Here is a 13,242-nt window from a genome sequence, read left to right on the forward strand (position 1 = left end):
TGATTTTGTCAATTTTAGTCATGTAATTAGTTTAGTTTGCAATCAAGTCCTAAGTGTAAGATGAAATTAGAGCTAAAATTATAACCGCCACGTGTGAGGGCATTTTTGTCTTTTTAAATATTTGCAACGAACCCGAATCGTAACCACTGCGTCTATTTTTCTTAACAATCTTTTCTTTGTCATATAGAACTTGATTGCGTCTACATAAAACTCTCCCCTTCATTAAAAATGATTAAAATTTTCAAAATTGAAATCGCATGGTGTTAAAGCCATTAATGAAGCCATGATTGGGAGTCAACTTTGCTATACAAAATGGAATAATTTTGTTTTATATATCCTGTTTTGACTAATTGCACATATATCCAACTAAAACCGTTTCTTTTGTCCACGTTTTTGACAAGTCAAACCCAAATAAATGTGTGGTGTAATCACGTTGATCAAGGCCAGCAAAGAAGGAATAGATAGACAGAGGAGCGCTTCTTAATTTGTCTTGTGTATCATATACCTTTCCTAATATATACTTTTGCAATCTAAAACACTTGTTATAATTGCTTATCTTGATGATAACCATTTATCACACGAGCCAATAAAGTCGTCTGCTCACTATCATCGATTATACGTACAGATGTGTTCGTAATCACCGATTGTATACAACAATGTGTTTTTCGTTTTAATCAAACATACATTAAATTTGCTTCATACACGGCTTTTGTATCGCATCATTTTGTCCAAACTCAAAAAATTAATTTGACAGTGATGGAAGTGCTATCTACCGAACCATTTTATTTAATAGCCTCAACGAGTATGCTAACCAACTAATTAATTAACTTTGTACAGCAAAGGCGGTTCGTTTCAGATTCCATGCAAAAACAAAATAGGCAGGATTGACATAATTGTGGTGTTGATAAGGTTAAGTCAAGATAAGGATTTGTCTACCTCTTGCGTTGATTTTTATGCACTACATGACAATGAACGTACGTACGTGCGGAAGGAAACCAATGGCCCTTTTGAAAGCAAGGACCACATCTGATTGGGGAAAGTGGGCTGAATGCTGCGTTCTATTTTCATATTTGTTTTATCTCGTTGCGGTTTCGATTGCGGACTAAATGTTTTCACAGCGTTCAAACTGCAAATATATATATTTCACGTCGGCAGAACATCATGCTGTTGCAATATAACTGGAATGTGTTTCCTTCATTATTAATTTATTACTATTTTCTATGACATGAATTTTTCTCGTCTTCATCCCTCGTCCAGTTGTGTACAATACAAGTTACAATTATGTGTTTATCTTTTAAACAACGTAAAAGCTGCACATGGAATTGCAACAATGTCTTGGATTTAGGCTGAGAAGAAGCTACCAAGTAGAAAATGTTTCAAACTTTATTCACATACATGAAAATGCTCTAAAATTGCATGGTTAAATACCTTTTTGGTCATTGGGTTTTTCAAGAAAATCCAATTTGGTCACTGAGAATTTTTTTTAGCCAAATTAGTCACCGTGTTTTCTAAAGTTTACAATTTATAGACATTTCGTTATCTTCTTTCTAAAATTTCCCCAAATGTGTTAAACCCTTAGAGGAAGAAAACTGCAGGTGCTTCCTAAAAAAATAAAAATAAAAACAGCACTTAACTGAAGATAACAAAATGTATATAATTGTGAACTTTGAAAAACACGATAACTAATTTGGCTAATTTTTTTACTCAGTGACCAAATTGAATTTTCATGTAAAACTCAATGACCAAAAAAGCATTTTAAGTGGCCTTATGTTCTATTTTAGAGCATTAATTCCCAATATATAATAAACCTTGACCTATTCATCTGAGGGTAAAAAAATAAAAAAAAATTGATTGAGATGGAGAGCTCTTTGATAGTGCATCTAAGGATAAACTTCTCTAGCACCGAGTACATACACTCACAAAATCACTATCATAATATCGTATTAATTAAAGCCCTTGGTTTAAGCATGAATTAATAATGTGGTCTTAAGGGTAGGTGCCGTCATCAACTACTTGTTTGTTTAATATGAAAGTCAAATCAGTAATTCCTGCGCTGATGACTGCAAATGGACTCTGCTTAATCAAACATTCTAGTAGCTATGCTGCCAAAAGGAAAGTAAAAATAATAACATTCTTCTTGGCGCATGAAGTGACATAAGATAGAATGTTTAGCAAGAAATCAAACCTTTCTGCGACGTACTCTTCACAGATTGATAGAATTTTTGGATTGTTAATGGCTTGAGCTTTTGGGAGGAGCTCTTCAAAGTCAGTGCACTATATCTCCAAAGGACAAAAGCTCTGATCATGTTGGCGACTTTTAGCACCCGCATTATGTAAAGGAAGTTGACAAAAGACATCAATTTGGAACATTGATTAGGATTATTTCACACAAGCCAATAACCAAAAGGAAAAGTCAATTGGGCTCAATGTCAATGAAAACAGTGTTTAGTTGATTGCCGTTTCAAAAGCTCCGTCTAGAAGTGTGTCTTAAACTTCTGATGTCGTTTACGTTTCTGTTTCTGTCACCACTAAATACATGTTCCTAGACACCTATATTATAAAGCTTCAACATTCTTTGACATCCAAAAGTTTATAAATTTCGGAAAGACACCGGAAGTTTGTGTAATTGTCCTTGATGTACAGTCTCAGGTGGCCGCAAGTTTTTGAGGGTGTGGTGTGGTTCCAGTTCATTGCATGTGCCGTGAAACCATAAATTTTTCAAAGTAAAGAAATCAAACTAAAAATGTACACAAAACGTAGAAGTATTATTCTCATAAGAATTATTTTAGATGATAATTTACTACTCCATTATTCTCTTCCAACACAATTTAGGTAGATATATATACGTCAGTTGGGGGTCATGGAGTTAGAGAAAATGGTAAGCTGGTTTGTTTTGTGGGCTAGACTGGATTGGATAAAATCAATTAAAATGAATATGGGTCCAGTCTGTTGTTTGGTGTGCTTTAAGTGCACAACGGGGCTTCGTAACCCATCGTTAGAAGTGACCATCAATAGAGAGCACGCCTCCTCAGCCTTCTCTCTTCTTCTCCTCTACTCTCTTCTTCTTTCTCTTCTCGGTTTTCTCTTCTCCTCTCTCTCTTCCCCTCTGTCATATCTAATTCAATCTTGAAACCATTGATGCAGATATGAGAAGCTTCAGTTTTTTCATTAAAAAAATGTAACATCTTGACCTCAGATCTTGGATGAAAGACATATGGTGGAAGAAACAAAATGGTGAAAGGCAGATTCAAAACTTCTGCCTCTTTTTATTTATATATATTTTTTAATTTTGCAATTTTTGTGGCTATTTTTTTTCTTCTTCTTTTAGATATGAAGGGAGGTAGCAGACAAGAAGAGGTCTAAAGATGAGCGAGGACTTATTGAGAGTTTGAAAATCTTTTTTTTTTTTTTTTTTTTGGGATTGAAAATAGATTTTGCTGTAATCAATTTGGAAATGAAAATATAAAAATTGAAAATGAAAATAAAAATAAAAATAAAAATAAAAAGAGTGTTGCTAAACAAACCATAAAATTAACTGAGTACACCATATGATCTAAGTACACTTTAATATTTAAATCAAAATATAAAATTAACTAAGTACACCCTATTTAACTACCAAAAATACCCCTGGTACACCCTAATACACTCTATCACACAACACCCTAATACCAATCTACGTTTCTCTTTTTACATGAATCCGTGCTGTTTATTCAGATTTTGATTCGTAAGCTGTTGTGGGAATAGACTTGCTAGCTCATTCAATTCGAAGTTTGATTCTTGTAAATTCTTGTGATTTTCTTTATTTATTTCTTATTTTTTGGATTGAACTTGTTGCCCTCCAAACCAACCCATCCTCCTCAAAATCCCATCTAAATAGAGAAAACCCACCTCCAAAATCTCAAAATCCTGAAATTGAAACCAACCCATCTCCACCAGAACCCCATACAAATGGCGAAGGACAAAATTTGCCCTAGGCTTTATCATTTGGCCCGCGGGTTCATGGGCCAATGGGGGCCCGCCCGGCCCATAGAAAAAAAGCCCGTGCCGGCCCTTTATGGGCTTTGAGATGGCCCAGCCCGCTTTGGGCCGGGCTAGGCTTGGGCTTGGGTGTCTGAAGCCTGGTCTGGCCCATAGGCCTGACACGATTAAGCCCAAGAAAGCCCGACCCAGCCCGCCCACAAAAACCCGGCCCGTTAGGCCCGCATACATATATAATTATGTATAAATAAGAGTTTAGGTTTATGATTATATCACTTAAATCACATATATAATTTGTTTCATTTCATTTACTTTTATTTACTTATTCCTAGTTTATAATTGGATGATTAGCACATTAATTTGTGTCAATTATTAATTCAACAATTATATATATATATATATAAGATGAACAACATATCACATCACCAAATATAATCATATCACGAAACATAATCGTACCACCAAATATAATCATGCTTTTCTTGAACACATCACCAAATATTTGCATATTTATTCATACCATCCTTTAAAAAGATTTTTTTTTTTTACTTATTATTTTTTAAAATTATTTCTTAAAACGTATTACGATCTAATTATGTAATAACCTCAAAAATAATACTTGGTTTTATTATTTTTGTAGAAAATCTTATAAGTTGTATGACTTTATTGGGTGTTTTATGAATTTGGTTTGATGTAAAAATATTGGAATTAAGTGAGTTTAATCTCAAATTTGGACTAAAATGCCCTTATGATTAAGTTTATGATTTTTTTTAATGAAGGAGGCCCGTTTAGGCCAGGCCCGTTGGGTTTAGCTCGGCCCGGCCCGATGGGCTTTCTCAAGCCCGGCTCATGAGTCGGGCTTGAGCTTTGAATTTTCTAAACAAATCTGGCCCAGCCCAGCCTGATATTTTCTCTCTCCTCTTTAAAGCCAAGCCCGGCCTAGCCCAAACTCATTAAATTTGGGCCGGGCCCATTGATGAGCCCTAATTTGCCCCTAGATCATGTAATTAATGGCTTCCTTTTGGCCATTGTAATTGGTGTCCTTAGTTACAGTCAGCACATCTAGCCAAAGCTCGTCTTAGTCCTTCATAGCTTGTATATATATATATATATATATATATATATAGAAATCCAACTAATCATTGTAGCAACCCTCGCTTGGAGCCATTTGAGATTAGATCTCAAATCCCATTTCAACGAGGTATACCTCTCCACTTCTCTGCAAAACTTATGGGGCAGAAGATGGAACCTCGTGGTCATCTATATCTTACGCCCATCCATATATGAACCCAAAAGGCCAGGAGAAGAAGGATGTCAATTTCTAAGAAGGGTGGTGAGGGTACATACATTAGGTTAAAGTGATGAGCGTTCCCTTGATTAAGGTTGAATGTGGTCATTAGTAGGGTGTACTTATTAAATTTGTATTTATTTCACAATTCATTATATCCTTTTTGGTCATTTTATATTATGGTAAATTAGTAATTCAATAAGTAGTTTGGTAGTAGGGTGTACTCGGTTAATTTTAGGGTTGGTGTAGCAGCATTCAATGAAAAAATGGTAGTCCAAACTAATCTCAACTTCTGTGTTGTATTGCACTAAATAACTGTTTAAAATCCAATCATATTCCAATCAATCCAGTATAATATAAAAAGGTTAATCTAATTCAGTTCCATCTGGCTTACCAAACATGCCTAATGGTTAGAGAGTTAGACAAAGAGGTGAAATGAGAGTTAGTTGGTGGTTGTACATTTTTGGGTAACCAACATATTTACTTTTAGTTTTTTTTGATAGAAGTCATTGAGTCTAGTGTTGTAATTTTACAGATGAGTATATAATTGTTATTTTCTTATAAAATAACATAAAAATTCAATGGATGTCCAAAGTTGAGTGCACATAGAATTCCTCTTCCTGTGCTGCAAAATCCCATTGTTAATGTTTGTTCCATTCCTCTTGGCCTACCCAATTGAAGAACCAGATGGTGTTGTTGAAGCATAAAATGGAATAAAACGTCCCCAATTGAACCGTATGCAAAATGTATTAAAGCTAGGAAAAAAAACAGTATCTTAGGCTTAGCCAGAAAAGAATATTTTCCATGATTTCCAAGGGAGAAATCCACCTGCTATAAAAATTTACGAAGAATATAATGTCAATTAACTTGACAAAAAACAGAGAGTTTTTCGATCTAAGCAGAAAAAAAAAATTAAAATTAAAATAAGAAACAGAGCTTTTCAGCCCCTTGAAAAATAACTTGGTAAAGCAAAGTATCTGAAGCATACACATCCAGGACATTTGACGTATTCATTGGTCAAAACAAGCCCTGACCCTCCACATACCTCACATCTTTTCTGAGCTATCTAATATGCATAATCAACAATACCATATTATACACTAAAATAAATCATTAATTGGAAGGAAAAAAAAAAACTCATTTGCTCATACATGAATTCATAAACTCTGGAAAACTTACTATTCATTTGCTGAATCCATCGGTTTAGAAGATGGTGGTGAACCGGAGACCGGTCTGACCTAGTGCGATCGGTCTCGATTTGGATAGCCATTGCTTTCTTTCAACCACTTTCACAAGCCAATCTTGTGTTTCATTAGAAAGTACAAGATATCCCACTGGACCCATCAACGCTACCTTCCAATCAAATAAACTCCCATGCTCCAAATCATCTTCTTGTTGTAATGATGATGGCATTGATGGATATGGAATACATGTTTTTGCAACTGGAATCATTTTCAAATGTATACGAATCATTTGACATTTCCACACAATTCGACATTTCCACTATACAAATTATTTTCAAATGTATCAAATTGCTTGCCATGAGGTGTGGGTCTGACAAGTTGGTTTTCTAAAACGTTGAACTTTGCAAGTGATGTCAAATTTGCTAAATATGTTGGAATATCACCAACAAGCCCGTTTGAAGAAAGATCTAACATTCAAGATTGCTCAAACGAGGGTGGAATTGTACCTGTAAGCTCATTATGAGAAAAGTTAAGCCCCTTCAATGACTTAAGCCTACCGTTTACGTTTGGAATCTCTCCTTTGAAAGTGTTGTTTGAAAAATCAATAGTTGTGAAGAAAGTCTGGATCTTCAGCATTTCAATTTTGAAGCCTTTAATTGCCACTACTACAGTGTCCTGATAACAGTAGTCTCCCATATATTTCAATTTCTATTCTTATAATTTTATCATGGCCTTCAAATGTTTAAAATATTTGGTTGGCAAAGGACCACTAAACTGACTGTGGGAGAGGTTCATGATATGCAATTTTTGGAATGGAAGCTTAGTTTTCGGATGGCCTATTTCACCGTGGAATTGGTTGGTCTTCAAGATAAGAACTTGCAACTTTGGAAGATATTCCAGCTAACTTGGGAATGTGTCATGAATTTTGTTGTTTTCAAGGTCTAGAACTTCTAACTCTCTATATGTGAACAAAGATGACGGTAACGGCCATTCCAAATGATATCCATTAAGATCAAGATTTCTCAAAACATTTTCCATAGAAAATGCCTTAGGAATCACACCATGAAATTTATTCTTCCATTGATCCAAAACGGAGAGGCTCTTACTGAAGTTCCCTATGCATTAATGAATTTTACCACTCAAATTATTATTGGACAAATCAAGGATTTGAAGGATACTCAAGCTGCAAATGGCTGGAGGCATCTCTCTAGTGAATTGATTGTTTGATATGGAAAAGAAATATGTGGAAGGTGGTAGAATTGGAAGCTCTATTGTTGCGAAGGTTAAGATAACTGAATTTTTTCCAACGAAGATGTTCTACAGTGCCAGTCAAAAAGTTGTGAGAAAGATTCAAATACGTCAATGAGGGGGAGTGTTGGCAAGGCTTGTTAGGGAAGTCTCTAACCTAGGAAACACGCATGGCTGACTTCTTGGGATTGTGTGTTGAAGGTTGTATAATTATGCTGGGATTGAGATTGTATTTTGTGCAATTAATTTTTGGTTAACATACCTTTATCATTTTGCAAGTAGAATTGTACAGATAGTGGATTCGTATTAATCATTCTTCTGAGCAAAAGCAAGAATCTCGTTTGCAGTTGAGTTGCTTGAAGTGTTTGTAAGGGTAATATTTTGTCTGCATTAGCACAAAAACAACCAGAGCCAAAAGGAAAGAAAAAGATAACCCAATATTGTATTGGTGTGTAAGTAAGAGAAGATAGCTTCTGAAGGAGAGACTCTCATGTAACGGGATAGCATTTTTTACTATTCCCGACCAAGAACGTAGATAGTGACACGTAGGATAACTTTTTCACGTATCATTATGTTATTGGTCGGGGATTGCAAAACAGTGTTATCCCTGTTATAGGTAATTTTTTTTCCTTGTGAACAGAGACACATGGCTTTTTGTACGACCTAGCTAGCTCCGCTTATATTATTGTATGGACGAGTGAAAGCTGTTATTGAGTTAAATAATCAACTACTAAAAGTCTTATTTGAGATCTCAGTCTACCGCAAAATAACATATGATTCGTAAGCATGTTCATTGGATTTTGCTACAAGGGAACATGAGCATTTGCTGATATGATACAAAAAATACCGTCAACAAAAGGATCAAAATTGGATGATTTTTTTGAATTCGGCTTTTGAGAAACTTTTCATCTATGAAGACCTTTCCTATTGTGAGACAATAATATACTAAAGACTCTCTGTTTTATTTCCCCACCCACTTTATTCTCAAAATTTTAAAGGCAAATTTGCCCCTATGTAAAATAATTTCTAAAAGCACTTCCACCTCTATGGGCAAGGGCAAGGCAAGAGCTGTCACTATTTACGTGATTGGTGGCAACCCTTGCATATTTTGCTTCCATCCTTAGAGCAAGTCCAGCAGTGCTGGACGAGCTCGGGCTGGGGGGGGTTTGGGTCAAAAAAGGGCTTCCAGTAGCAAAAGTCCAGCCCAGGCGATTCGTGGGGGCCACCAAACGGGCAGGCCCGAAGGCGGAAATGGCCCGAGGTCCAAACCGAAGTCCAGGACAAAATAGACCCTGAAAATTCGAATTTTTTTTTACCGTTGGCGCGTGCATTGCACGCGCCAACGTTAAAAAAAATTTCAACGCAGCGCTACAGTGCCGCCAACGGCTCTTTGACACGTGGCGGCCTCTGGTCGCTCCGATTGGAATTTTTTTTGAAATCCAACGGCAGCGAAATTTTCTGCCCAAAAAAATTGAAAAAAAATCGAATTTTTTTTTTAAAAAATACACAAAAATTACAGAATTTTTTGTGTATAAATACCAACCAATACTCTTCACTTTTAACACCAAATCCTCATATATTTTCTTCTCCTTCTACTATTGTTCACTTTCTCCTCAAAATTTTTTCACTTTCTATTCAATATTTTTTCACTTTGAAGTTGTAATTTTTTTCTAGCATATTATGGGTTCTTCTAATGAAAATGGAGGGGCATGGAGCATGATAGAAGATGTTAGCTTGTGTGAGGCTTGGGTCCAAGTTAGTCATTGTCCAGTAACGGGCAATGAGATTAAATTTTCTCATATGTGGAAAAAAAATTCATCAAGCATTTTGTGAAAGGGCAATTGGTTCTACACGTACAGAAATGGCATTATCCAGTAGGTGGAAAGTTCTTAATAAAGAGTTGGGGAAATGGAGAAATGCTTTAGCAAAAGCGATTGACAACCAACGAAGCGGAGAAAATCTTAGCAATGAGGTAAATTATTTGTCATTTTTCTTCTATTAATTTCTATGTCATATTAATTTTTATTTAAATGTTTCTTGCAATTTATATATTTTGTTAATATGTCTCTATTTTTTTTTTAATACATGTTGCATTTTTTTTATTATTTCTTTAATTTCCATTAGTTTTTTTTTTACATGTTGTATTGCCAATATTTTAAAAATTCTCTTGTATTTCCATTTTTTTTTTTTTATAGATTATACAAGCACAAATGTGGTTTGGTGCTACCGGCCAAGGGAAAAAAAGTTTCAACCATACCCATTGTTGGGAGGTGGTGAAGACTTGTAAGAGATTCCAAATTATTCCAACCGGTCCGACGGTAGTCTTGAACGAGACTCCACTTCATGAGACGCCGGCATCGGATTCACCTATGGATTCTCCGATGAGTACCGACTCACCCATTGAAAATATTCCAAGGCCTATTGGGAGGAAGGCGGCGAAGGCGAAGAGAGGGAGTAATTCTAGCAAGAATGCATCTCAATTTTTGGAGGAACTTTCAAAGCACCAAGCCATGAGAATTGAAATGGACTTGAAACAACAAGAGCACGATATGGCAGTTCAAGCAGAATATGCAAAAGAAAGGGAGTATGCACGCAAAGAAAGGGAGTATGCACGCGAACAAAACATTGAAAAAAAAGATCGGGAAACCATGGCCATGGATACAAGCCATATGTCTCCCGAAACAAAACAATTTTGGAAGCTAGAACGAAGGGATGTTATGAGACGAAGACTTTTTCGTGACGATGGACCTAGCAACACCGATTGGTTAAATGATGGAAACCATTAAAATAGTTTGTTTGCCTTTAATGTCTTAGTTTACTTGCCTTTGATTTCATTGTATTTTTTTTTTGTTTAATTCATGTACCTTTGATTTCATTGTATTTTTTGTTTTGTTTAATTCATGTATTTTATTTTATTATTAGTTGTATTGCTTTTCTTTTAGTCAATAAAGAAAATATTCAACAAAATTCCTTTTTATTCAAAACATTCCATACATAAAAAACAAACCACAACCAAAGCATAAAAAAATAAACAAACCACAACCAAAGCATAAAAAAAAAACAACCCACAACCAAAGCATAAAAAATAAACAAACCACAACCAAAGCATAAAAAAACAACCCACACCAAAAAATAAACAACATACAACAAAGCATATATAAAATAAAAACAACTTCTTCACTTCACTTTATTCACCTTCATTTCCTTCATTGCCTTTCACCGCCCATAAATGCTCCATCAAGTCAACTTGACGGTGTTCATGAATATAGGACGATTGCATCTCCGTGTAGCGATCAATCATACGGGGCATGAAACTACCGCCTCTAACCAACGGTTCATGCTGCATTGCTTCTCCATTTGGCCCCACTGGTTTTTCATAAATTCGTGTTAGGGCCGTGTCCATGGGATTTGGTTCATACACGTCATCAGCATCGTAATCATATTCATCTTCCACAATCATGTTATGGAGGATGATACAAGTCATCATTATACTCCTAAGCACCTCCTCGTCAAATAGACGTGCCGCGCCCCTGATAATAGCCCACCTAGCTTGGAGGATACCAAAACACCTCTCAACATCTTTTCTGTACCCCTCTTGATAGCGAGCAAAAAATTTTTGCTTATGGGATCGGGGATGTGGAATTGTTTTCACAAATGTTGTCCACCTCGGGTATATGCCATCAGCAAGATAATACCCGGTCTGGTAGATGGTATTGTTAATTTCATATGTGATATTTGGGGCTTCACCTCTCAAAACATCATTGAACACCGGGGATTGACCTAGGACATTCAAATCGTTTTGAGATCCGGCAACTCCGAAGAAGGCGTGCCAAACCCATGTATCAAAACCAGCAACTGCTTCCAGGATGATACTTTTCTGCCCTTTTCTATTTCCGTAGTCCCCTTGCCAAGCAGTTGGACAATTTTTCCACTGCCAGTGCATGCAGTCAATGCTACCAATCATGCCAGGGAATCCTCGAGACTCAGCTTTTTGGAGAAGCCTTTGCAGGTCCCTGGGCGTAGGTCTGCGGAGGTAGTCTCTGGTGTACAGAGTTTCCACTGCATCACAAAATCGCACCAAGCACTCCAAAACAGTGGACTTCCCCATCCGAGCAATCTCATCCACCTGATCAGCAGATGACCCATACGCCAACATTCGTATCACAGCTGTGAACTTCTGCTCTGGAAGAAGTCCCAAATTTCCAACACAATTTCTCTTTTGAACAAAATATTCATCATAATTGCAAATATCATGCATGATTTTTTTGAACAAATGAGGTTGCATTCTATATCTCCCTCGAAAATGAACATCAGAGTACAGAGATTGTGGGATAAAATAATCTTCCATAAGATTCTTACCCCGGGAATGTCTATGTCTGTCCACATTTGGGCGACGGCCTTCTCGTGAACCACGGCGAGCCTGCTTTTCATCCTCCAGCAAAGCAACTGCTATGCCAAGTTGCTCATCTAGTTCTCTCTGCGCCCTTTTGCTTGCAGCTCGTCTACGCATTCTCTCTCTAGTTTCTCTCTCTTGCCTCTCCAAAATCTCTTCCATGTCTGCCATTGAGAATGGAGAATGAAATCTAAAATTTGAGAAATGGAAATGTAGAGAAGAACTGGTGTGGGAGGTATGAGCTGATCCTCTGATTTTATAGAAAAATGTACACATATAGATATGACACGTGGCGCAATCTTAGAGGGTGAAAATCTTATCTGAAATTTGAAATTCAAATGAAATTTCAAATTTCAAATTTATCTGAAATTTGAATTCCGAAATGTATCTGAAATTTGACATTTTGAATTTATCTGAAATTTGAATTTTGAAATGTATCTGAAATTTGAAATTTATCTGAAATTTATCTGAAATTTGAAACCGAAAATCTTATCCGAGATGAATAGTATTGACACGTAGGAACCCAAAAAACTTATCCGAAAATATTATCCAAATTAATTATTTAAGTAAACAAAATTGTGAAAAAAACAAAAAAATGAATAGTAATTGCCATGGCAAGCCCCTAACTGTTGGAAACACATTTTGCTGGAGGGGACTAGGGCAGCCACTATTCATGTGAATAGTGGCTGCCCTAGGGCTAATCTTGCCATAGCAAGGGGCAACTGGTGGAAATGCTCTTATAGGTAAGGGCAAGGGCAATTACTATTCACTCTAATTTATTTTCTATTTTTTAATACTTAAATGATTAATTTTGATAAGATTTTCGGTTATCACGTGTCACTATTTATTATAAAATTATCATCTCAAATTTTAGATTAAATTTTAGGATTAAATTTTCAGTTACCACGTGTCCATATTTATTATAACATTCAGATCTTAAATTTCAGATAAGATTTTCGGATAAAATTCTCAGTTGCCATGTGTCGATATTTATTATAAAATTCTAATATTAGATTTAAGATAAGATTTTCACCCTATAAAATGCGCCATGTGTTATCTCTATCTTCTAAATCCCTCTATAAAACTACACCCTCAACTCAGACCTCTCACACCATATCCTCTCTATCCTTTCATTTCTCATATTTTAAAAT

The sequence above is a fragment of the Prunus dulcis genome, chromosome 4 (genome assembly GCF_902201215.1).
Source record: "Prunus dulcis chromosome 4, ALMONDv2, whole genome shotgun sequence".
In the NCBI taxonomy this organism is placed as follows: Eukaryota; Viridiplantae; Streptophyta; class Magnoliopsida; order Rosales; family Rosaceae; genus Prunus; species Prunus dulcis.